General features: G+C 35.1%; 1 long non-coding RNA gene across 2 annotated transcripts; it reads left to right on the top strand.

The window, feature by feature from the left end:
• Positions 1–18,122: 18,122 nt before the first annotated feature.
• LOC145107664 (uncharacterized) lies at positions 18,123–22,622 on the top strand. Of its 2 annotated transcripts, XR_013707922.1 has the most exons (6): positions 18,123–18,322; positions 18,431–18,580; positions 18,685–18,785; positions 21,000–21,223; positions 21,307–21,419; positions 22,443–22,622. It is a non-coding gene; the product is annotated as an uncharacterized LOC145107664 (long non-coding RNA). The 2 variants fall into 2 exon arrangements; XR_013707921.1 differs by having other exon boundaries at positions 21,000–21,419.
• Positions 22,623–24,069: the final 1,447 nt, after the last annotated feature.

Here is a 24,069-nt window from a genome sequence, read left to right as displayed (position 1 = left end):
GCTGAAATCCATGCTGATTACAACTGTGTCACTGAAGAATCAAAATATTCAGATGATTTAACGGGTACTAGAGACATTGATGATTCACATTCTACCTCAACATTTACGGTGAATATTAAAAACACACCTATTTCGCAGGGTGATCAAGTGGAGGGGGAGCACTTGAGTTCGTAGTCACATGATCATATTCATGATTCAACTGTTGAGGGGGAGCATGCTCGAAATACACATCAGTTCGAGGGGGGAGCATGGACATAACAATGATGAAGTCGAGGGGGATCATCTCCATTCAAATCCATTAGTCGAGGGGGAGCTAAATGGATCACTTCCTAATGATTTAAATGATCAAACTAATGAATTTCATGGTGTTAGTGATCATATTTCAAATATCATTGTTAGATTAAAGCAGAATAAATTGGGATAAATGTGATTGATAATGCCAGCTCGAAAATGGTTACTTCCTTTTTTTTCTATATCCATAAATTTAGTAGCTATTTACAGGAGTAATGTTGTATAATTAAACCTACTGATATGATTAGTTATAATCAAGGTGTTATTGGATGAATTATTTCCTAAATAAATCTTATCATTTGATGTCACATTGTTTTTTTTATGAAAGCAGATCCTTATTGATAACAATTTTAAGCTTGAATTCATATGTCATATGATAAGTGTTTGTTAATTGTTTGTCCTTTCTCCAGGCTCAATTCATTGGTGTTTTTGTGGACTACATAATCAGGTACTAATCTTCTCATTTTGCTGCGACATATAGACTTGCAATGTAGTTAATCTGTTATCAAATGTATTTAATCGACATTGAAAATTATTATGTTTTTTTACCATCAATGTGTTTGTGATACCGGGTATAATTAGGACTGGTTCAAACTGAATGTTTTTTTTTCGTTTAACATCTCCATTTTCCCCTTAATTGATTGCTAAACTTAGTACAAAACAGTCATGTTCCTTCATCTTATGAAGTCCTTAATATGAATGAAAAAATTAATGTTTACTTTAAGGATACTTTTGGAATTTTGTCGACAAGTTGTCTTTATCGACATTGTTAATTATGTAAATTGGCATTGTACTTGCAATGCTCAGGACCATTTTATTTTAGTATTAGTGAGGTAAATAACTATGCACTAATATTTTATGTATACCTTATCATATTTTAATAGTACGACAAAAGGGAAGAATAGTAAATTTTTTATAGGGCGAAATGGTTTTTTATGTTTAAGCGCAAATTAGTCATTTTCCATTGGTTGTATGTTTTGCGATGACAATAAACAAAAGTTAAGGACAATCGCTATCAAACATGGGTTTGTTTTTTAGACAACCAGTGTTTACTCATGGACAATTGTATGTTGCATTGTTCAAAGTTAAAAACAGTGACTGATTGAAAATATTAATTTTATACAATAACAATAACCTTAGCAATAAGACATCTAATGTTGTATTCAAAGAAGTATTTGGAAATTCATAATTCATAACAATTATTTATAATATGTCATTACTAATTTCTATTACTTTGGGTTTAGTTACATACTTATTTATCAAAGCCTTTAGATATATGTAAAAGTATTACTTTAAAAATTGCTAAATGTTTATAACTGGATATTAAATTAATTTGTTTAATAAATTCGTGTAGTACACGAGTCTCACACCTAGTTCTAATTATATATCTAGAAAACAAAGGCCATATCTAATTCTATTTATGTTTCTCTCACGTCGTCTTCCTGTTAAGCTTTTCTAGCTGATGGCGGTCCGTAATAGCCAACGTTCCTTTGTGCGGAACGTTGAGGGAGCTGCAACAATACTGTTGCTTTCATATGAAATTAACACTTTTTTTACCACCACAACCTTTCCGTTCATGCCTTCAGGTCATTTTCTCCAAACATCATTTCACCATTTGTTACCTTGTTGACGTAGGTTGTTAGGTTTGACTTCAATATTTGTATAATCAGTATCTTGTTCTTGTTCCCTATGTATTTTCCACTTTGATTTTTTGATTTCAGTTACACCCTGCTTTTAGATACATCTAATCGTAAACATTCTTGTTTCATTTTGATTCTTGCCTTCAGATGTGGGACTCATGCATTTGGTTATTGATGGGTTTGAGCCATAAGAACTTTCCTATGTGCACATGCAAACCCTAATGCTTGGATCTAGGTTTCTCTAATTGAACATGCAATGTTTCTAAGGCTTACAATGCTAGATCTAGAGATAACAATTGAATCATAACACATGAAATCAGATCTAGAAGAATACCTTAAGTTTCTTGCTTGAATCTTCTTGTTCTTGGAGTTTAGAGTCACAATTGTCACTCCTCTAGTGGCTTACAAACACCAACTAGCAAGAGGATGATTTGGAGAGAGAGGAGAGATGAGAAAATCGGCTCTAGGGTTTTAATCTTACAAGAATGGCTGATTTCCCTCACCCATAGGGTCTATTTATACTATGAGCTACTAGGGTTACATCCTTAACCCTAATTGAATAACTTAGGCCCTAAGCAATCCAATGATCCTTCTAGATATGAGGCTTGGACGAATTTAAGATATCCTAACCCTAAAATTCGGCCACCCTAATATCCATAAGGATTCATAGCCCAAAAACACAACTATCACACATTTGACAGTTTAAGCCCCTTTATTCAATTAACCTCTTTTAGTCACCAAATTAATTCCTAATTAATTTATAACTAATATTAATTAAATAATATTATTATTCCTTTAATATATTATTCTTATAACATATTAATATAATAATATCTCTTCTCTCTATATAAATCAACCTGTCAAGTTGCTATGGTGAAGGCAACCCAAAAGGACCATGCACAACCGGGTCAAGTACTTACCAAATATAGTTACGGGCTTAGACACTAATCCAACAGTCTCCCACTTGGATAAGTCTAGTAACTATAGATGCAAACACAATCCGATTAGCAATCGTAGCTCTCAAAGACGCTGTCAAACTCTGATCTTATCAGTATCCTGTCCTTCAGATAAGGGATCGTATAATCCTCTGTTCTAGATATCGTGCGGACAATTACATGGAACATGGTCATACTTATTGTCCTGCAATTGGTTTCTCGATCTCAGATTCATTTGACATAGAACTTAATTGAACACATCAATTCAGTCCTGACCGGGCCCGACACATAAGTCAAATCAAATCATCGAGGGGCCCTGATATCGCTTTTACCCTCTTAGGATAAAAGGAACAGATAAACTTCGACTTATATGCATCTACTATCCAGTAATCAAATCACACACAACAATGCGTTTTATAACATCAAGTTACTGATGCGTTTGCGCATTATCAATGCATAACCAATTAACAAACAATAAACCATATATCTAGGTTTTAAGACCATATGATATTACCATCTTGCGATCACTCGTGATAAATTCCATGAAGTGATTCCAGCAAGTGTGGGTTTATTCCAATGCTCAAATCAAGTTCATAAGCACTCATGAACGTTGTAGCAAACCTTTGCTATGTCTAATACACTTTAGACAATCTACACACCAATTCATGACAGTCTTCATTCATATCTACTTCCAACATATGAACGACTGTGGACCATTCGAATAATTCGATTATTATCAAATAATTTAATTATTCAGGAAGTCAAAACATGCAAAATGAAACAATAGGTAAAATATTAACATAAGACAGTAACATTACTAATAAATAATACTCCTTTATTTAATCATCAAATGTTAATAACAACTTATCTATTACATGTTTCCAAACTATCTAATCTAAACTAATATCGTCCTTTAGCCCAATGCTCCTAGCGTGCTGCAAATGCTTAACCCTGCTCAGTCCCTTCGTAAGCGGATCTGCTGGGTTATCTTTTGACGATACCCTCTTCACTACAAGGAGTCCTTCTTCCACCCGATGTCGAATAAAGTGATATTTTCTGTCGATATGTCGAGATCTACCATGATCTCTTGGTTCCTTGGTCAAGCCAACCGCTCCTTCATTATCACAAAAAATCTCCATGGGCTCCTTTATGGCTGGCACAACTCCAAGGTCTCCAATGAAGTTTTTCAACCATATTGCCTCCTTTGACGCTTCACTTGCTGCAATGTACTCTGATTCACACGTTGAATCAGCTACAGTTTCCTGCTTGGAACTCTTCCAAGTTACTACTCCTCCATTGAGGGTAAAGACCCAGCCCGACTGCGAATGATAGTTGTCCCTGTCGGTCTGAAAACTGGCGTCGCTGTACCCTCGCACCTTTAAGTCATCACTCCCACCGAGGACTAGAAACCATTCCTTGGTCCTTCGAAGGTACTTAAGAATGTTCTTGACTGCGATCCAATGCGCTCTGCCAGGGTTCCCTTGATATCTGCTGACCATGCTCAAAGCAAAGGCCACATCAGGGCGAGTGCAAGTCATAGTGTACATGATCGAGCCGACTGCGGAAGCGTAAGGTACTCGGCTCATTTCTGCTATCTCGACTTTAGTACTCGGACTCTGAGTCTTACTCAACTTGGCATTACTTTGGATTGCTAACTCCCCTTTCTTTGAATTCTCCATACTAAAACGTTTTAGTACCTTGTCCAAGTAAGTGTTCTGACTAAGTCCTATTAGTCTCTTACTTCTGTCTCTCACTATCCTTATTCCCAGAATATAGGAAGCCTCTCCGAGGTCCTTCATAGCGAAGCACTTCCCGAGCCAGGACTTAACCTCCTGCAGTGTCGGGATGTCGTTTCCTATGAGTAGTATGTCATCGACATGCAATACGAGGAAGCTTACTACACTCCCACTGGCTTTGACATATACACAAGACTCATCTTCGCTTCGCAGAAAACCAAACTCTTTGACCTTCTCGTCGAAACAAAGATTCCATCTGCGAGACACTTGCTTAAGTCCATAAATAGACTTCTCAAGCTTACACACTCTGTTGGGATGCTTTGCATTGACAAAACCCTCTGGCTGAGCCATGTAAACATCCTCAGCCAACTTCCCATTAAGGAAAGCGGTTTTGACATCCATTTGCCATATTTCATAGTCATGAAATGCAGCAATGGCCAGCATCACTCTGATAGACTTTATCTTCGCAACTGGTGAGAAGGTTTCGTTGTAGTCAACTCCAGGAGTTTGAGTGAAACCCTTCGCAACCAATCGCGCCTTATAAGTGTGCACGTTTCCATCCACGTCAGTCTTCTTCTTGAAGATCCACTTGCACCCGACCGTCTTACGACCTGGTACATTGTCAACCAAATTCCAAACTTGGTTGTCATACATGGTTTGGATCTCGCTATCCATAGCCTCTTTCCACTTTGCAGACTCTGGGCCTGCCATGGCTTCCTTATAGCTGTTAGGTTCGTCCATATTCACTAGTGTACTATCACTAATGAACGTATCCCCTTCCATAGTAATATGAAAACCATAAAACTGGGGTGGAACACTAACTCTTTCGGAACGTCTAAGAGGTAAGGATTTGTCAATCGGTTCAACTGGAGTTTCCTCCTCGGGTTGAGCGCCAGTGTTAGAGGTTCCTTCATCGCTCGATTCTTGAAGCTCTTCAAGATCGATCTGCCTCCCACTGTCTCCTTGGCTTATGAGTTCTCGCTCTAGGAAAACCCCTCTCCTCGCAACGAAGACAACATTGTCACTCAGTCTGTAGAAGAGATATCCAAAGGATTTCTGTGGGTAGCCGATGAAAATACATCGCTCACTACGAGGTTCGAGCTTGTCGTGAGTTTCCCGTCTTACGAAAACCTCGCAACCCCAAACCTTGATATGTGCTAACGAGGGAGCCTTCCCTGTCCACATCTCGTGAGGTGTTTTGGCAACCTTCTTCGTAGGTACTAAGTTAAGGATATGGCCGACAGTCTCTAAGGCATACCCCCAGAAAGAGATAGGTAGTGAAGCACGACTCATCATGGAACGAACCATGTCTAGCAAGGTTTGATTACGCCTCTCAGCTACACCATTCAATTGTGGTGTCCTAGGTGGCGTCAATTGTGAAACTATTCCACATTCCTTGAGGTAGTCATGGAATTCAAGACTTAGGTACTCTCCACCTCGATCAGATCGAAGCATCTTGATTTTCCTACCCAATTGATTCTCCACTTCTTGTTTAAACTCTTTGAACTTTTCAAGGTTTCTGACTTGTGCTTGATCAAGTAGATATATCCATATCTGCTATAATCATCTGTGAAGGTCACATAGAAGCGATTCGCGTCCCTTGTGGTGGATCAAAAGGGTCCACATACATCTGTATGTATGAGATCCAATAAACCCTCACCCCTCGCACAAGTGCCAGTGAAGGGTGACTTGGTCATCTTTCCAAGTAAACAAGACTCGCATACGTCATCGTCCCTAAGGTCGAATGACTCCAAGACTCCATCCTTTTGGAGTTGGGCTATGCGTTTCTTGTTAACATGGCCAAGGCGACAATGCCACAAGCATGCTTTGTCCATACTATTGGAAGAATCCACACCACACATAATACATCATTTCCTAAGTTGTCTACAACCATCACAGTTTCATATATTCCATTACAAGGCAATGCTTCAAAATATAAAACATTATTAAAATAAGCATAAATAGAACCCTTTTCATTATCAAATGAATATCTAAAGCCTTGTTTATATAAACCATGAAATGAAATGATGTTTCTAGCCATATCTGGTGAATAGCAACAATTATTCAAATTTAAATCTAAACCATTACTAAGCACTAAGGAATAAACTCCAATCTTGGTCACAGGCGACGATCTTCTGTTTCCCATGATCAGATTCATCCTTCCACGCTCCACATCCCAATTTCTTCTTAGTCCCTGCAAATCAGAACATATGTGAAAACCACATCCTGTATCAAGAACCCAAGAAGTAGCATGTGACAAACTATTAGATTTAATTGTGTAAATACCTGCGAAAGATGGCTTGGTCTTTCCATCCTTGATGGCCTGCAGATATTCTGGGCAGCTTCTCTTCCAATGCCCTATCTTGTGGCAGTGGTGGCACTCTGCCTCCTTGGGGTTTGAGTGTTGGATTAATGTCTAAGTCCATAACTATAATTGGTAAGACTTGACCCGACCCAGCATGGTCCATTTGGGTTGCATGGCATCATGCATTTGGATAGACTATAATGAGAGAAATAACACTTAAGGTTGGTTAATATATTATAAGTTCTAATATATTAATAAGGTTATTTAATTAGTATTGATCAAGAATTAATTTGGAATTAATTAAGTGATCAAAAGGAGACTAATTAAATATATGGGTTGATTGTGTAAATCATTCATTCTTATATATGTGGGCTTGTGATCCAAGATTCCTTATGTTGGACTAAGTCCATGGGGTGACCCATGGATACTCCATGGAGGTTAAAATCCATGGAGCATAAGGAATGGGTAAAGTTATGAGTTACATGGTGTAACCCTAATAGCCACCATATAAAAGAATTCCATGGCTCAAGAAATCGTGCACTAATGTGTGAGTGTGAGGGCTAGACGATTTCAAGGAGTGTTCAAGTTTCTCTCAAGTTATTCCAAGTGTATTTGGTGTTGTGTGAACCATTTGAGGTGTCACACTTGGGGCACTAGGCACTCAAGCTTCATGAAGACATTCTACATCAAAGAGGTATGTATTCTATCTTGTTATATTTATTATTTTGTATGCTAGATTAGGATAATACCTTGGATGTTCATAATTGTATGTATAATAAAGAAAACATAGATCCAAGGTATTTAGGGTTGCATGTACACTTAGGAGTGTTAGAATGCTCATAACCCAACAGTGGTATCAGAGTCTAGGCTTGTTTTCTTGTTATACTTGCAAAAGTAGCTGAAAAATCGAGTTGGATGCATATATTCGATTGTTTTGGCTGGAATTGGACTAGGAACATTACCCTAAGATGTTTTTGGACTTATAAAGTTGTTTTTGATGTGGTAATGTTCATGCTAATCCAATTTCTAAGATAATTGTCATAATTTCAAGATTTGTATTAGTTTGTATGTTCATGCTAATTTCTTGAAGATTGATGATTTGAATTATCTTGTTCTTATGAGGTTCTTAGATTAATAGAAAAGTTGTGTGAAATAGTTGTTTTCAATCCATTGTAATCTAAGAGTTGATTCCAAAGTGTGTTTTTGTAACTTGTCCTCAAGTTATATGAAAAGTCACATTTAAGAATCATAAAACTCATAAAAGTTGGCAAAGGTTACAAAATGAAGAGTCTAGTTCTAATTAAATGGTTTTATGACTCCATAACTTGTCCTCAAGTTATGGAGGTTCAAGAGTCTCTTCATTAAATTAAAAAAAAGCGTAACCTTAATTAGTTCCATAAGTTACAATAAAAAAAAGTTATTTTTTTTATTAATTAGTTTAAAGTCTTCCATAACTTGTCCTCAAGTTATGGAACTTGAAGAGTTTTTTTTTTAATTAAAACTACTTTAAACTCATAAGTTATGGAATTAATTAGTTTTGAATAGTTTCAAAACTTGCCCTCAAGTTTTGGAATTTGAAAAGTTTTCACTTATGAATACTTTAATTCCAAGTTAGCCCTTAGAATTTTAAAAGTTAAAATTCAACCCTTATACTTTATAATATTATAAGTTAATAATATTTATATATATGTATAAGAGTAAAGTCAGTCTTACCGTTAGTAGGCCTCATTCACGAAGCCGGTCTATAAGGGGGGTATAAGGTTACTGCCTATAAAATGGCAGTTTAATGGGTGTCCACTCTCACCCACCGCTTCCTTGACTGGTGGAGGGTCGTTAGCCGAACGGGTAGGACAAAGACTATAATTCTCCTTTCATTAAAAGTATTAATGATAAATACTAAGTAACTAAACTCTTATTAATACCCAATCTTAGTTACTTAGGAAAATGTGAATTTGGTGCTAACCCATGAAATTACACTTTGCACTTTGCTTAAGTCGTTAGTGGAGCGTGTGTGGTTAACCGGCACACTAACCTGGACTTAACAAGGTAGGCAAAGGGTAACTTAATATTTATCATAGTATCGGTGGAGCGTGTGTGGTTAACCGACACACTGATTAAGGGGTAAATATTAAGGGTACCAGGTATATTTGCATGGTTATTCACACCTTGTTTTGTGATCCTCGGCATCCCAGTCACAAAACCTGAAGGGCACACTCGAGATTGAAACATGCCTTTGAACAGTTCAATGAATCTCAAAGATCTAGGACTTTCAAATCCAATTAAAACCTAATAAATTATTTCGTTTTTCATGGTGGAAATTGGTGAATCGTCATTCACCTACCTTCAAATATTTTATAGCTTGGATTACGACATCCCTCTTCTAAGTTATAAAATAGTTTGTTGGGTCCTAGCCTTAATATTTCATATTGGGTGTCATATTAAGGACTTTAATTCAACTATCTTGAATATCTCCCAAAAAGATGTCTGGTCTAGACATTTATGATCTTCCCAAATCTCTTGAAACAAGCTTTCCTAAATGAAGATGATGTCCCATGGATATCATACTTCTTTCACCTCCTCCAATTATTCTCCCTAACCCACAAGTTCCTAAAAAGTTTAAGGTCACTCAAGCCCTATTGGCAAGGCAAGGTCTAGGTGTGATCACATCTTGGAGATGTAGTCACATATTGACAAGCCGGGAGAGTTGGGTGTCAAAGTCTTGAGAAAGTTGGTGGCTCAACTACTTTCTAAGTCACATAGTGAGTTCTTTTGGGAATCCTATGAAACAGACTAAGACAAGACCCTTAATGATCTTATCTATTTGCTAAGATCAACTTCCTAAAACGCTATGGACATTGACAATGATGGCATTGGATATCCAATAAAGCTCTCTCTTCCCAATGGAAAGGGATCGGCCATAGTCAATTCGGTTGACCCAATGGTAAAGAGAGAGGCGAAGTCTGAGATAGTCCCATTATCAAGGGTCCATAGGTAACTATTGCCAAAGGAAGGGGCATTGGTTACGAAGCTGCCAAATTTACCTAAGGATGTTAAAGTCAATAAGTTTGGCTCTACTTCAGGTAAAGTCCATTGTCTAACTCTATTAAGTACATGCTGATTCTGATCGCGAAGATGGATTTCAATCGCATGGTTTGGTGATCAGAATTTTGGGCTATTACTTAAGAGTTATGATATTTATATTGCTTAGGAATAGATAACAACAAGGTTTTTATATGGATTGTAAGGATAAGTTTTTCCGCAAAGTTTTAAAATAAAAGAAAAAGGTTTTGATTTTATTTATTTTAAGTATCCTTACAATGGCATTTGTGAAAAGTTGTTGCTTATAAGATTCCATTGATAGCAATATTGGAAAAATGGATTTGATTCTTTCGGTTGTGGTAGTGTCTAATATTACCAAATAAGGAAAGATTCTCATCACTCAAGGTTCAATTGGACCGAAACTTGGAATCATGCAAGTTGTATAGTATGATGAATGAGAGCTTTCAGCTTGGAAAATTAAGACTAATTCCTTATGTGAATAAGGAAAGGACTAAGGGATCGAGTACACATTCTTGTGCACTGGTCAAGTCCACCACAAAAGATCAAGAAGACTATTCGTCATGATTTACTTAAGTTCAGTAAATATGGTTATACTTATAAGTTTAAATATAAGTCTGTAGCATTGGAGAAGTTTCAATGTGAGATAGAACGAATAAGAAGAATCAAAGTATGGCAGAAAGATAAAAGTTTCTCAAATCTGAAAAGATGGGAGAGTACTTTAGTATCATGTTTATGATCATCTTAATGATTAAGATACCATATCACAATTGGTCCTCTAAAGTCATCTTAGTGCATTCTTATGACTAAGAAGAGGAGTCATGAATTGTTGAAATGGTTAAATCAAAAAGATGAGTCATACTTCGTTCCAAAACAATTCTTAGAGTCATACTCCAAGATTGTAACTTGAGTGACATATCTTAAAGAGGGTTTGTTAACACTAGTTAAATGTAAGAGTAAAAGGTTATCTACTCTTGTACATTTGAAATTGGTAAGTTGTGATGTTTTGGATAAAACAGAGACCAACTTAGGCCAATTGTGTAAAGTGTTAGTCTTGATAAAGAATCCGCACTATCTCTTGAATATTTGACAAGGGAGTCATATATGTCAAGAGGACAGTGGGAGTCTTAAAGCTCTTGAAAGTTTCAAGACTTAATCAAGAATAAAACCTAAAGTCCTTCACTAGCACACGACTTGAGGTTTATAACCTATCGTGTTGAAATTTTTGTGCCTATTCAAGTTGGCTTTGCATAGGAGTTCTGAGAGTTCTCAATTGGTTGCACAACTACTTGGAAGCAATGGCAGGCACCTGAGCTGCCAAATGGCAAGAATTTAAGATTGCACAAGTTTAATCAATATGAGTTTGGATTTGTCACTAACCTTGTCTTATGATTATGGTTTTGACAAATTCACATGGATAAGAACACATATACTATTAAATCTAAGTGTCATAAGGTTTCTCTCCGATTCATGAAAATGATGGTGAGGAAACACTTTCACTAAGTAGATTTTAGCTAGATAGCAATTGTGATATTTGCATTCTCAAAGTCGTTAGTGGAGCGTGCGTGGTTTACCGGCACACTAACATGGACTTGTGAGAAGTGGCAAAGGTCTAAACAATTGAGACTATGATTACGGCATCCCTTTTCATAGTTCTAAAATTGTTTAGACACACATGTGAGCTATCTAAGAGAGGTGTATGATTTTGATAAAGTTTTATCAAAACAATATAGTATCAGAAATCTGAACTTTGGTAAGAAAGTCAGCTGATTTCTGAGTACATGTCAAAGCTAGTGGGAGCATAAGTGTTATGCTAATAATCATCATGTTAGTGGGAGCATGATAATTATGACAAAGGTTGCAAGTTAGCAATGTTAATTATAGAAAACAAAAGTTTCAATTCGTGAGGTTGCAGGGGTTGAAAAAGTTGTTTTGCTATAATTAAGGGAGAGGAAATTATACTTCATTTCAATTCTAAAAGCTTAGATTGAGATTTTAATCGTATTTAATCAAGGATATATATATGAATTTCATGTTGGAATGGCTCAACATAAGGAAATTCTATATATGGGTCCATTATTTGCGTTCTAAAATTCGATTATGATTACGGCATCCCTTTTCATAATCTGAATTTTGAGAACTTGGCAAATTGAAATGGAAATATTATAGCAAAAGACTGGTTTAGTCTTTATGTGAGACATCATGAATCGTATCCCATATGCTTCGGATATAGAATCGATTACATGTGCTATATTCATCCTTTCTAAAATTTTCCAAATGCCTGGGGCATTATGAAGGGAAAAGGTCTAGAATTGGATATGACTAAAATGATTAAGCAATTGTTGAGGACAATCTAAGGTTTACCAAAGATTGGTTGCTCAAGGACAGTTGGAAGTATAATGTTAATTCTGGAAGGACCATATTGACATAATCTGTAAGGAGGCAACTCTTGTTCAGAAGTGATAGTCAAAATGGAATATGGAAATGTTTCAAAGTTAGAAATTATTCAATCTGTGTAAGATTAGGAAACTTAATGAAAGAAGGATGTTTCCAAGGAGCTGATCTCCTTTGGAATGCTCTGTAATGATTGTTGTCAAGTCTTTCTGACTTCGTGCATAATCATTAAGAGGATCAATGCATATAAGTTTAGAATCTAACAGATTTCAGTAAATGGCATGAATTTGGAATTCTTGCATTTGCAGTAAGGATTTGGGACTGTGAAAAGAGGATCATTGGAGTGATGTTCAATTGATCTATTTTACAAAGTAAAGATCATAGACAAACATAGTATGCATACTTGGTGTATGGCATGACTAGTGTTTAGAAAACATAGTGTACATGCTTGGAGCATGGGACAACTATTGTTTTAAATTCAAGTATAAAGTTGATAAAACCGAAACAATGAATAATGAGTAATCAGTATGGTGATAAATAAAAGTGTTTATTTATATTCATAGGGTTTGATACCATATTTGATTCATTTATTCTTGTGTTTCACTTTGCATGTTTTGACTTCCAGAATAACTAAGTCGCTCTTCCTGAATGATTAAGTTATTCAAACCATCCACAGTCGGTCATTTGTTTGAAGTAGATATGAATCAAGATTGTCATGGGTTGGTTTGTAGAGGTCCAAGTTGGTGGACAAAGTGGTGCTACAACACTCATGAGTGCTCATAAGTTCTGAGTATTGGATTCAACCCGCGCTCATTTGAATCACTTCATGGATTTTATCACGAGTGATCATGAGACGATAATATCTTATATTCTTCAAACCTAGAGATATGAGTTGTTACTATGAGTTGGTTATACATTGATTGCACGAAAACACATTGGTAACTCGATGTTATAAAACGTGCCTTTGTGTATGATTCAACAAGTAGTAGAACAAGCCATATGAGTCGAAGTTTACCCATTCCTTTTACCTTCGGGATAAAAGCGATATCTGTGGGCCCCTCGATGATTTAAAGATGATACATGTGAGTGCTTGGCCAAGCCAGGACTGATTTGATTTGTTCAATCAGTCAGTCATCATGAATCGGAAATCGGGAAACAACAAATGGACAGAGAGAATGATTGATAATCAATGTCTCAGTCCATATGATATCTAGAATGGAGGAATATATGATCCCTTATCTAATGGACAAGTCATTGACAAAGGTCAGAGTTCATCGACAAGGTCAGAGTTCGACAGAAGCTTTTGAGAGCTACGATTGCTGATCGGTTCCTGAAGTCATACGCAATAATAGTTTTAGACTTATCCAAGTGGGAGACTGTTGGATTAATGTCTAAGTCCATAACTATAATTGGTAAGACTTGACCCGACCCAGCATGGTCCATTTGGGTTGCATGGCATCATGCATTAGGATAGACTATAATGAGAGAAATAACACTTAAGGTTGGTTAATATATTATAAGTTCTAATATATTAATAAGGTTATTTAATTAGTATTGATCAAGAATTAATTTGGAATTAATTAAGTGATCAAAAGGAAACTAATTAAATATATGGGTTGATTGTGTAAATCATTCATTCTTATATATGTGGGCTTGTGATCCAAGATTCCTTATGTTGGACTAAGTCCATGGGGTGACCCATGGATACTCCATGGAGGTTAAAATCCATGGAGCATAAGGAATGGGTAAAGTTATGAGTTACATGGTGTAACCCTAATAGCCACCATATAAAAGAATCCCATGGCTCAAGAAATCGTGCACTAATGTGTGAGTGTGAGGGCTAGACGATTTCAAGGAGTGTTCAAGTTTCTCTCAAGTTATTCCAAGTGTATTTGGTGTTGTGTGAACCATTTGAGGTGTCACACTTGGGGCACTAGGCACTCAAGCTTCATGAAGACATTCTACATCAAAGAGGTATGTATTCTATCTTGTTATATTTATTATTTTGTATGCTAGATTAGGATAATACCTTGGATGTTCATAATTATATGTATAATAGAGAAAACATAGATCCAAGGTATTTAGGGTTGCATGTACACTTAGGAGTGTTAGAATGCTCATAACCCAACATTGAGTTGGGTTTAGTAGAACCAACTTTGGTTCCACTAGAAGAGGTGCCATCTTGAGACTTTCCCTTGTGGTGGCCCCTTGAGGAGGTCTTCCTCTTCTTACCCTTCCCTTGCCCTATTGCCAAGACAGGGGCAGCAGCTGTAGTGGGAGGTGATGCAACAGATTTATCCTTGAGGTTGCTCTCAGCAGTCCTCAACAAGCCCTGAAGCTTGCTCAAGGATACTTCTTCCTTATTCATGTGATAGGTCATGCGGAACTGGCTATAGCAGGACGGCAATGAGTGAAGGATAATGTCAATTGCTAGCTATTCATCGAAGTTCACATTCAACTTCAGCAGGCGATCAACATATCTCTGCATCTTTTGCAGATGGGCAGTAAGAGACTCTCCATTTCCCATTTTGGTAGTGATCATCGGAGTGATGATCTCATACCTTTCTTGCCTGACGCTCTGGTGGTAGCGTTCCAGCAGATCCTGATGCATCTCATAGGGGTACTTGTCCTCATAGGACTTTTAAAGTTCAGCAGTCATAGTCGCGAGCATGATGCAATGGACTTTCGTGGCATCACGCTCGTGGCTCATCGGCAGTAGCAGTTTCAATGTCAATCTCCTTAAGCTTCTCGTCGAGGACATACTCTTTGTCCTCATAGCGAGTGACCATGCGAATGTTGCGGATCCAATTACTGAAATTGGTCCCATCGAAGATCACTTTCCCACACAAGTTCATGAGTGAGAATGAACCAGAGGAGTTTGACCCAGAAGCGTTGTTGTTTGCATTCGACATCTGAAATGGAAAAAAAGAACAAAGTTGATTAGAAATGAATTTCCCAAATTAATCACCGAAATGAAAAATTAGGGCTAGGAACCAACAACATTATTCACTAATTAGAAGAGGGATGCCGTAATCTAATAAGTAAATAACTTGAAGGCAAGTGAATGTCGATTCACTAATTCTCCACCATGAAAAACGAAAAGAAATTAGGTTTTAAATGTATTGAAAACTCCTAGATCTTTTGAGATACATTGAACTTTTCAATGGCATGTTTAAATCTCGATATGCCCCTCTCGTTTGTGACTGGGATGCCGAGGATCACAAAGTGGGTGTGAATAACCATGCAAATGTACATGGTGCCCTCATTGTTACAGTTACCTATTCAATGTGCTGGTTAACCACACACGCTCCATTGAACTATAACAAACAACGAGTCACTCTTTGCCACCTTTGCTTAGAACCTAATTAATGTGCCGGTTAACCACACACGCTTCATTAACGTCTTAGCAAGGGTACAAAGTGTAATTTCATGGAATTGCATCAATTCACTTTTGCCTAAAGTAACTAAGATTGGGAATTTTGTAAAAACATTTAGTTACTTAATATAGATTCATTATACTTTTAATGAGGAAAGGTTTGCCCGATCCTACCCGTTCGGCTAACGACCCTCCACCAATCAAGGAAGCGGTGGGTGAGAATGGACACCCATTAAACGGCCATTTTATAGGCCATAACCTTATACCCCCTTATAGATTGGCTTCGTGAATGAGGCCTACTAACGGTAAGACTAACATTTAAGTTATACATATATATATTAATCTTATAATATTATAAGTATAGGGTTGAATTTTAAAACTTGTAAAATTCTAGGGTTTGAAATTTAAATTATTCAAATTAAACTTTTAATCACAAAACTTAAATTTCAAAAGTTGAGGGCAAGTTTTGAACTTTTCAAAACATAAAGGATCAAATAGCAAATAATATAAATCAACTAATTAATTTAATGATTATCTAAATTTGACCTAGTCAATATTACTTGCAAGACAATTTACCAATTTAATTCAAATAATCAATTATTATCATATAAGGAAATTATTATTCAATCAAATGGTAATTATCTTTTGTTTGGTCAAGGATATACTCAAATATATGATAAAATTCGGATTTTAATGACCCAAAACAATTAAGGCAAGTATCCTCAAGCAAAACAGCAAGAAATCCCGAAATCTACTCTAACTGACGCTTGAACTCGCCGAGTTCCATTATGAACTCGCCGAGTTGGTGCTACTCGCCGAGTCCACAATGGGACTCGCCGAGTTCATCAGTCAGGGGCACAAAAAACGATTTTTTCATGCAAAAAACAATTAACAAAAGCATCAATTCAATAGAAATCAATCAAGGCTCTGATACCACTGATGGGTTTGAGCCATAAGAACTTTCCTATGTGCACATGCAAACTCTAATGCTTGGATCTAGGTTTCTCTAATTGAACATGCAATGTTTCAAGGCTTACAATGCTAGATCTAGAGATAACAATTGAATCATAACACATGAAATCAGATCTAGAAGAATACCTTAAGTTGCTTGCTTGAATCTTCTTGTTCTTGGAGTTTAGAGTCACAATTGTCACTCCTCTAATGACTTACAAATACCAACTAGCAAGATGATGATTTGGAGAGAGAGGAGAGATGAGAAAATCGGCTCTAGGGTTTCAATCTTACAAGAGTGGCCGATTTCCCTCACCCATAGGGTCTATTTATACTATGAGCTACTAGGGTTACATCCTTAACCCTAATTGAATAACTTAGGCCCTAAGCAATCCAATGATCCTTCTAGATATGAGGCTTGGACGAATTTAAGATATCCTAACCCTAAAATTCGGCCACCCTAATATCCATAAGGATTCATAGCCCAAAAACACAACTATCACACATTTGACAGTTTAAGCCCCTTTATTCAATTAACCTCTTTTAGTCACCAAATTAATTCCTAATTAATTTATAACTAATATTAATTAAATAATATTATTATTCCTTTAATATATTATTCTTATAACATATTAATATAATAATATCTCTTCTCTCTATATAAATCAACCTGTCAAGTTGCTATGGTGAAGGCAACCCAAAAGGACCATGCACAACCGGGTCAAGTACTTACCAAATATAGTTACGGGCTTAGACACTAATCCAACAGTTATATGTATTACTACCTTCGTCAAATATTTATTGTCCACTTTTAACTTTTGAGGTCTTTATTCTTCAAATTTGACATTAAATATTTTTTTTTGATATATAATACTTGTGAATGAATTGTTTTTTAAATGTCTTTTCATTGTTATGTTTCATCAAGTAATTTATAATACAAATAAAATATTGAAGGTCAAAGTTGAATAATAAAGACTTCAAAAATCAAAAGTGGACCATAAATTTGGGACGAAGGGAGTAATTGCCTTCAACTTTCTTTTATTTCCCTTTTGAGTAATTTGCATAAATAGCTTACTGATTACTTTTTTCAATTGTAGAATTTATCAGTGGTCTCTGACTAACAGAGTTATCTTAGTTTTATGGGATTTATGCATGTTTACATTTTTCCCTTTCATTACTTTTAATAAGATGTAATAGGTTAAATGAATTGAGAGTTTTGATTTACTTTTTGTATTTTTAGGCTATATGAAGTTGTTTGATTATGAAATTTCAAAGCAAGTTTGATTATGCACAACAAGTGCACGATGAGATGCTAGAACCAAATCTTATTTCTACTTTCTTAATTATCTGAAAAAACCCACAAAAATTTTCATCGGAGCTCTTTTATAAATATCTACTTTCTTCCTACGGTCAAGGTTCTAAATGTTCTAAGGTTAAAGTGGGCAGCTTTATTTCTGCATCATGTAGGTGCCTTTATTTCTCATGCATTCACACTTGAATTGAATTGACAAAAGGAACGGGTTGGTGAAACCGAATCAAGGCCATTAAACACCCTGAGCCCGATGAACCCACTCAATTGATATGGTTAACCGCAACGGTACCCTCTTCCCTTAGAGATGTTATATCCGATCTTGCAAGTAAGAGCTCCCATATATCCTTTATTTGAAATTTTCTCTGGTTTTTGGGTTTGAAGTTGTTTAGTGGTTTGTCTTCATGGTTATCCCAAACTCATTCATTTGCTTCAGGATTCTATAAGTGAAGAATGGAGACTAGAAGACATTCATGTTTGTGCAGATGTGTCCCGATGATAAGATTTAAGTGAATCGATTTTCTCTTTAGTTTGCAAGCAGAGTGATTGGAATATAGTTGGGTACTGCAAAGAAACAAATCAAAAGGTTGGAAGTTTTAGAGTAAAGAATGTTATTCTTGTTGTTGATTGTCTTTATTTTTTGAGAACTTAACATTTCTTCATATTTTTTGTTTCTTTTTACACCGAAAGGGACAAGGCTGATTGAAGAAGAAAGAGCTATATATCAAGAAATTCGAGGATAACTTTCATAGTTTAGACATGAAATATGAAAAGAAAAGATTCTCTATAAGGTCAGACATATGTCTGTTATCTTTATTGAGTTCAATATTTCTCTGCTTGATATTGGAATAAAACAGCCTATGTTACATACCATTTATCTACAAATGGTCTTAAGTAGTATCATTGGTCAATTTTGGAACTCACTAGTTTCTTTTATATAGCTTGAATAACATTACCACACTACTAGAATAAAGGGATATGATGAGACGAATTACAACGTACGACCATCCGTCGTGTAAAAGAAGGTCTGTCAAAATTATAGGGTTCAGAAACCTTCTTCAACTTCATCTACTTCCCACCAACCATACTTCCCCTTAAACGAACACAACACATTCACGCATGACTATGCTCTATCACAAGTGTCCAAAAGTTAGTCCATTCTTTGTCAACTACTTATTAGCAAAAGCCATATTTTCTCTCCATTCAATTTCGTTTTTTGTTATCCGATCTATTTTTGAAGCGTCTTGTTCCTTCACACAGCCTGGTCTAGATTCAATTGGAATCATTGATTTTTCTCATGGTTTCACTAATGTGGTAGCACGAGCCTACGGCTTGGTTGGTCTCCAGCCTACAAGGGTCGATGGAATCCTTAATGAGCCGCCTCAAGATTTCGTGATTGCATGTTGTCAATGTCGTGAACTTGTTACCCACTGCCAATAATGGAACCATCGAGATTTTATACATGCATGTGAGTAATCAAATATTCTTACAGTTGTCAATCAACACTTTTTCTCAATTTTTCTGTTTCCAAATCTCCAGAATCTTCTAAATACATTTGATGTTAATAGCTTTACGCTCCTACAACTCTGGCTATTTCTAGTGATTTCTGGTTGCTTTGTTACACTTCCGCTATAGAAGACGGTAGCTTGGTTATCTGTGAACAATCACTCATGGCTGTTTAGGGTTACTTCTTTTATGAATTCCAACTGTTTGATAAATGCCTCACTTGGGATTACTTTCTAATGAACGCCAACTGTTTGATAAAATGTCTCATTGAACGACCCTTACATGTGCCTGCTACATTATATATCCTGATTAAGCAACTACACCTGTTTACATTAAATTTGAAGTATAACGTACAACGGCAGTTGATTAACATTGAGGTAGATTACATGTTTTGTCCTTGTATGTGTTTTTATGTTTGGAAGTAATTCTTCTTAGGTATTATTATAATTGTATATGTTTCGAATAGATATATTCCACTCCCTTAAAATGTATCATGATCTTTGAAAACTTATTTTTACCGGCAAGTAACAATAGTTTAATCAATGGTAGGCCGTTGATACAAATTTATTTTGCTCCATTTGAATAATTGGTATGCATCTATTCACTTATTATTATGAGTCACTTTCTATAACAACACTGTTGTTTCAAACACTTTTTTCAAACTAGTAAATTTATGGTAGATTAGGAGCTCTATATTCACTTCCGTTTTAGTGAAAAAACCTCACTTGTAAAGTTCTATCTAACTGCTAATTGCTTTCTAATATATGAAATAGACCACAAGCTTTAGATGAGGAAGCCAGGAAGCCATTGACCAAGAGATTTTATATTCCACTCACTTCCGAACATGCAAATTTGATTTATCTTTTTAAAAAAAAAATCAAGGCTAATTATATCTTTGGTGTAAAGAAGAAAGATCCTGGATAGTACATAATCTTTTGAACAGGGATGGGCTTGTTAATCTTTGTATAGAAGATATTGACAACACATGCAAATTAACCGAATGTATCATACTCTTTTATCAATAGTTTGATGTATAATCCCTAAATTCATTTTATTGGTAAGGCATCATTTTTGTTATATTGTGTTTGATATATTATTTGATCCGAGTTTGTATTGGGTTCACTAATTTTGAACACTGGTTTTATTTTTCTGAAAACATAAAGCTTTACCAAACTTTTTTTTGTTAAAATATGTATTCGTTAAACTAAGTGCGAGTTGATAGCATGTATTTTTTGGGGATAGAGAGCTGTATTTAGTACTTTTGTGTTGTTTGAGCTTGTATTAACATTAATAAAGAACACAAGCATAGATTACGTGTAGTTTTTTTATTCTATATTCTAGTCAAAACGGTTCCTTTAGGATGGAATAGAATTTATGATGATTAGAGCCCAATATCTTTTTAGACTTGACTAGGACACTCAGAACATTTTCAATATAGTGAAATATTAAAACCTACTATCATAACTCTTCTTTTCTATAATATTGCTTAGTTCTTTTAGGTTGCTCTTCTTAACTCAAGTTATCCTGAGGGTTTGGCATAATATATCAATATTTCCAAAGAACTCTTAGAATATTCAAAGACACGAAAGAATCCATTTGATGGCTTCACACCTTCTATAAGTTACTTCACCATCTTTTGGACGGTACAACTGGTCATAACCCAAAGGTTGCTTGCTTAAAGCGACATTTTGCACCAACTGTAGGTTTTATCTCCAATGACAAGGTCTCTTTTAACTTCACTTTAATCATCATTTTTTGACAACTATGTTTACTTGTTCTTTATTTTATGAATTTGGTTTTTGATAGACGAAAGGCTATACCCTTTCGATTCAGGAACAAGAAGATCCTCAATTTTCATACCTTATGAAGCGCCTCTTCCATCAGATATAACATCTACACAAGTAAAACTTTTAAAACAGGTAATTGTTTCACATTCGAGTATTCTTTAAAAGAGCATAATTGGCATTGTAAATTCATGCTACCATGTTTAAGGAAAATGTTGTTTGTTTTCCACAAAGGAGGCCCATGCCCTATAATTATGGTTCACATTCGAGTATTCTTTGAGTTCATATATTTTTGTAAGATATGTTTCATTGTAAATTTAGCATGTGTAGATTTGACTTGATAAAATTATAATTTTCATTGATTTGAAGTTAGTTACCATTTCTCGCATATAGGCCTTTTTTTGGTTAAAATGAAAGAAATACTAACATACTTTAGTTGATTTGGCTTAGGAAAGAAGACATAATTTTCTCTTTATTATACAAGCCCTTTTATGCAAGAAATAGGAATGCACTTTGATATTTCTTGGATTTAAGTTTCCTTTACCAAAATTAATCTTTATCTGGAATTTCTCTTTATGAAGCCTTTAATGCTTTCAAAATATCAATTAAGTTTTATGTATCTAACTTTCTAACCTCTCTTAAAATGTGCAAGAAAAAGTATCTCCAATATGAAGTTCTTTAGTGCTCGAAACTGTTTCTTGACTTTTTTTATTCTTACTTTGACCACTAAGTCAAGGGATAGACTATCTCCTAGTAATGTTTCCATGGAGATAGAGTAAAAGGAAGACTTGTTGAAGGAAAGGCCTTACAAGAAAAACAATAAAAAGAGATTAACAGAAGGTGATTGTGGAAGACTTATAAGAAAAAGACTGAAAAAGTCCCTTAGTCTTACCGGTTGACGCATCGATTTTTGCACTTTTATTAATTGTGTTGTTGGGTGCCTTCTATGTGGTAACCATACTTTCAATATGATTTTTGTATTTAAGCTTCTTTTACAATTATCTGTCTACATTTTTATTTGGTTTTTGGATTTAAAGTGGCCATTGGGTGCATGTAAACGATGTAAGTAAATATATTAGTTACTTGAAGTGTTGTAGAATTTTCACATATATAATTGTTTAATTGTTTTTTTTCTAATATATTTAGTTTTTGTCTCAGTATTGGGGGAAGAAGGAATAAACACACATGGAGATTGATAAGGTCCGTGAAGAATTGGCTACTTATGTCAGAACCTTTATTTAATCGGTGATATGTATTTGACGATTATTTTTTGATGAATTTGGAATGTACTTTTGAGTTTGACACTATAGTTCGTGTAATGAATTATCTTATTGTGTAAGTATGATATTTTATTTTGGATTATTAGACATTAAATTAGTAATTTAATTTAATTTAGATTTGGTACAAATTTATTATATATATATATATATATATATATATATATATATATATTAAAAATGTAAAACCATGACATACAAGTGTATGTCGCAAAACTTTGTCAAAGATAATGAGGTACGATATCTATCGTAATTTTCAGTCGTAAATGTCTGTCAATAATTATAAAAATGTTACAATTTATGAAATAGAAAGTCAATCGTAAATATATGTTGAAAAGGCATGTTTGGTGTGTGTGTGTCTCTCTCTCTCTCTCTCTCTCTCTCTATATATATATATATATATATATATATATATATATATATATATATATATATATATATATATATATATATATATATATCGTAATTATAGGCCATAAATGTCTGTTGTAAATTTTATGACAGGCCAAATGTCTATCATTTTCCTTTATGACATGACTTTCAATGACAGACATTTGTATGTCATGTATAGGCATTTATGACAGTCATTGTCTGTCAAGAAAAGAGTTTTTTCTAGTAGTGCCAGTGTTTTATTTTGTGTATTTTATAAAAAGATTAGGGGTTGGTGAATCTAATAAGATTTTCACTAATTAGTTGCATCTATTAACAACTTAGTGGTTAACTGTTTATGAAGCGACTGCTGTAAGGAAGAACGTTCATGTGCCTTCATGTTATCGTAATGACCTGATTTGAAGGTAATCTCAGTCTTTATGTAATTTTTATATTTTTGTAAATCTCAGGAAGAACTTGAAGAGGTTTTTTAATCTTGCTAACAAAATCTACATTTTACTTAAAATGTGAAAAATAATTCATTATAAAGTGCTACCACATTTATGTAGAAGACAAGGGCCTTGATCATCATGGTACGCAAGAAACAACACTCGTGATGACTCATGATTGTGGTATCTCCTTGAGCATGGTTTCCCCAACATCTCTATAACTACATAATTCACCTATCTGGTGGCAAAAAGCCACGAGCCGACCCAGATAGGACCATTTCATGTAAGCTACTTGAACCTCACCTAATAGACGTTAACATTGTTCAAACTACAGAAACTAATTTCCATAAATGAGAGAACTAGATTGTGCTTGTTGATGAGTAAAAATGATGTTATATTGTTGTACATCCATGAGTGTTTTTCTTTGTTGCTGAAAATATTGTTTTTCAAATGGTAGTTTTGAGTTCAGTTGCATTATTTGTACATCTATCTTATGAAACGTGGGCTGTCAGTGCCATAAGTGTCACTAGATGACGAACACTATTTGGTTGCTTTTAAGTTCTGAAATGGGAAATACAAAATATATTGATCATTTAGTTGTAATTTCAAAAGTATTTTTCAAAAATAATATAAAATTTATCTGTGGCAATGTAGATTGTTCAACATACTTTCATACTAATTTGATTTCCT

Source organism: Lactuca virosa, chromosome 4 (assembly GCF_052849685.1).
Source record: "Lactuca virosa cultivar CGN04683 chromosome 4, Lactuca_virosa_CGN04683_v6, whole genome shotgun sequence".
In the NCBI taxonomy this organism is placed as follows: domain Eukaryota; kingdom Viridiplantae; phylum Streptophyta; class Magnoliopsida; order Asterales; family Asteraceae; genus Lactuca; species Lactuca virosa.
Note: the sequence above shows the minus strand (reverse complement) of the source record. Positions and strands in the feature narration are given on the sequence as shown.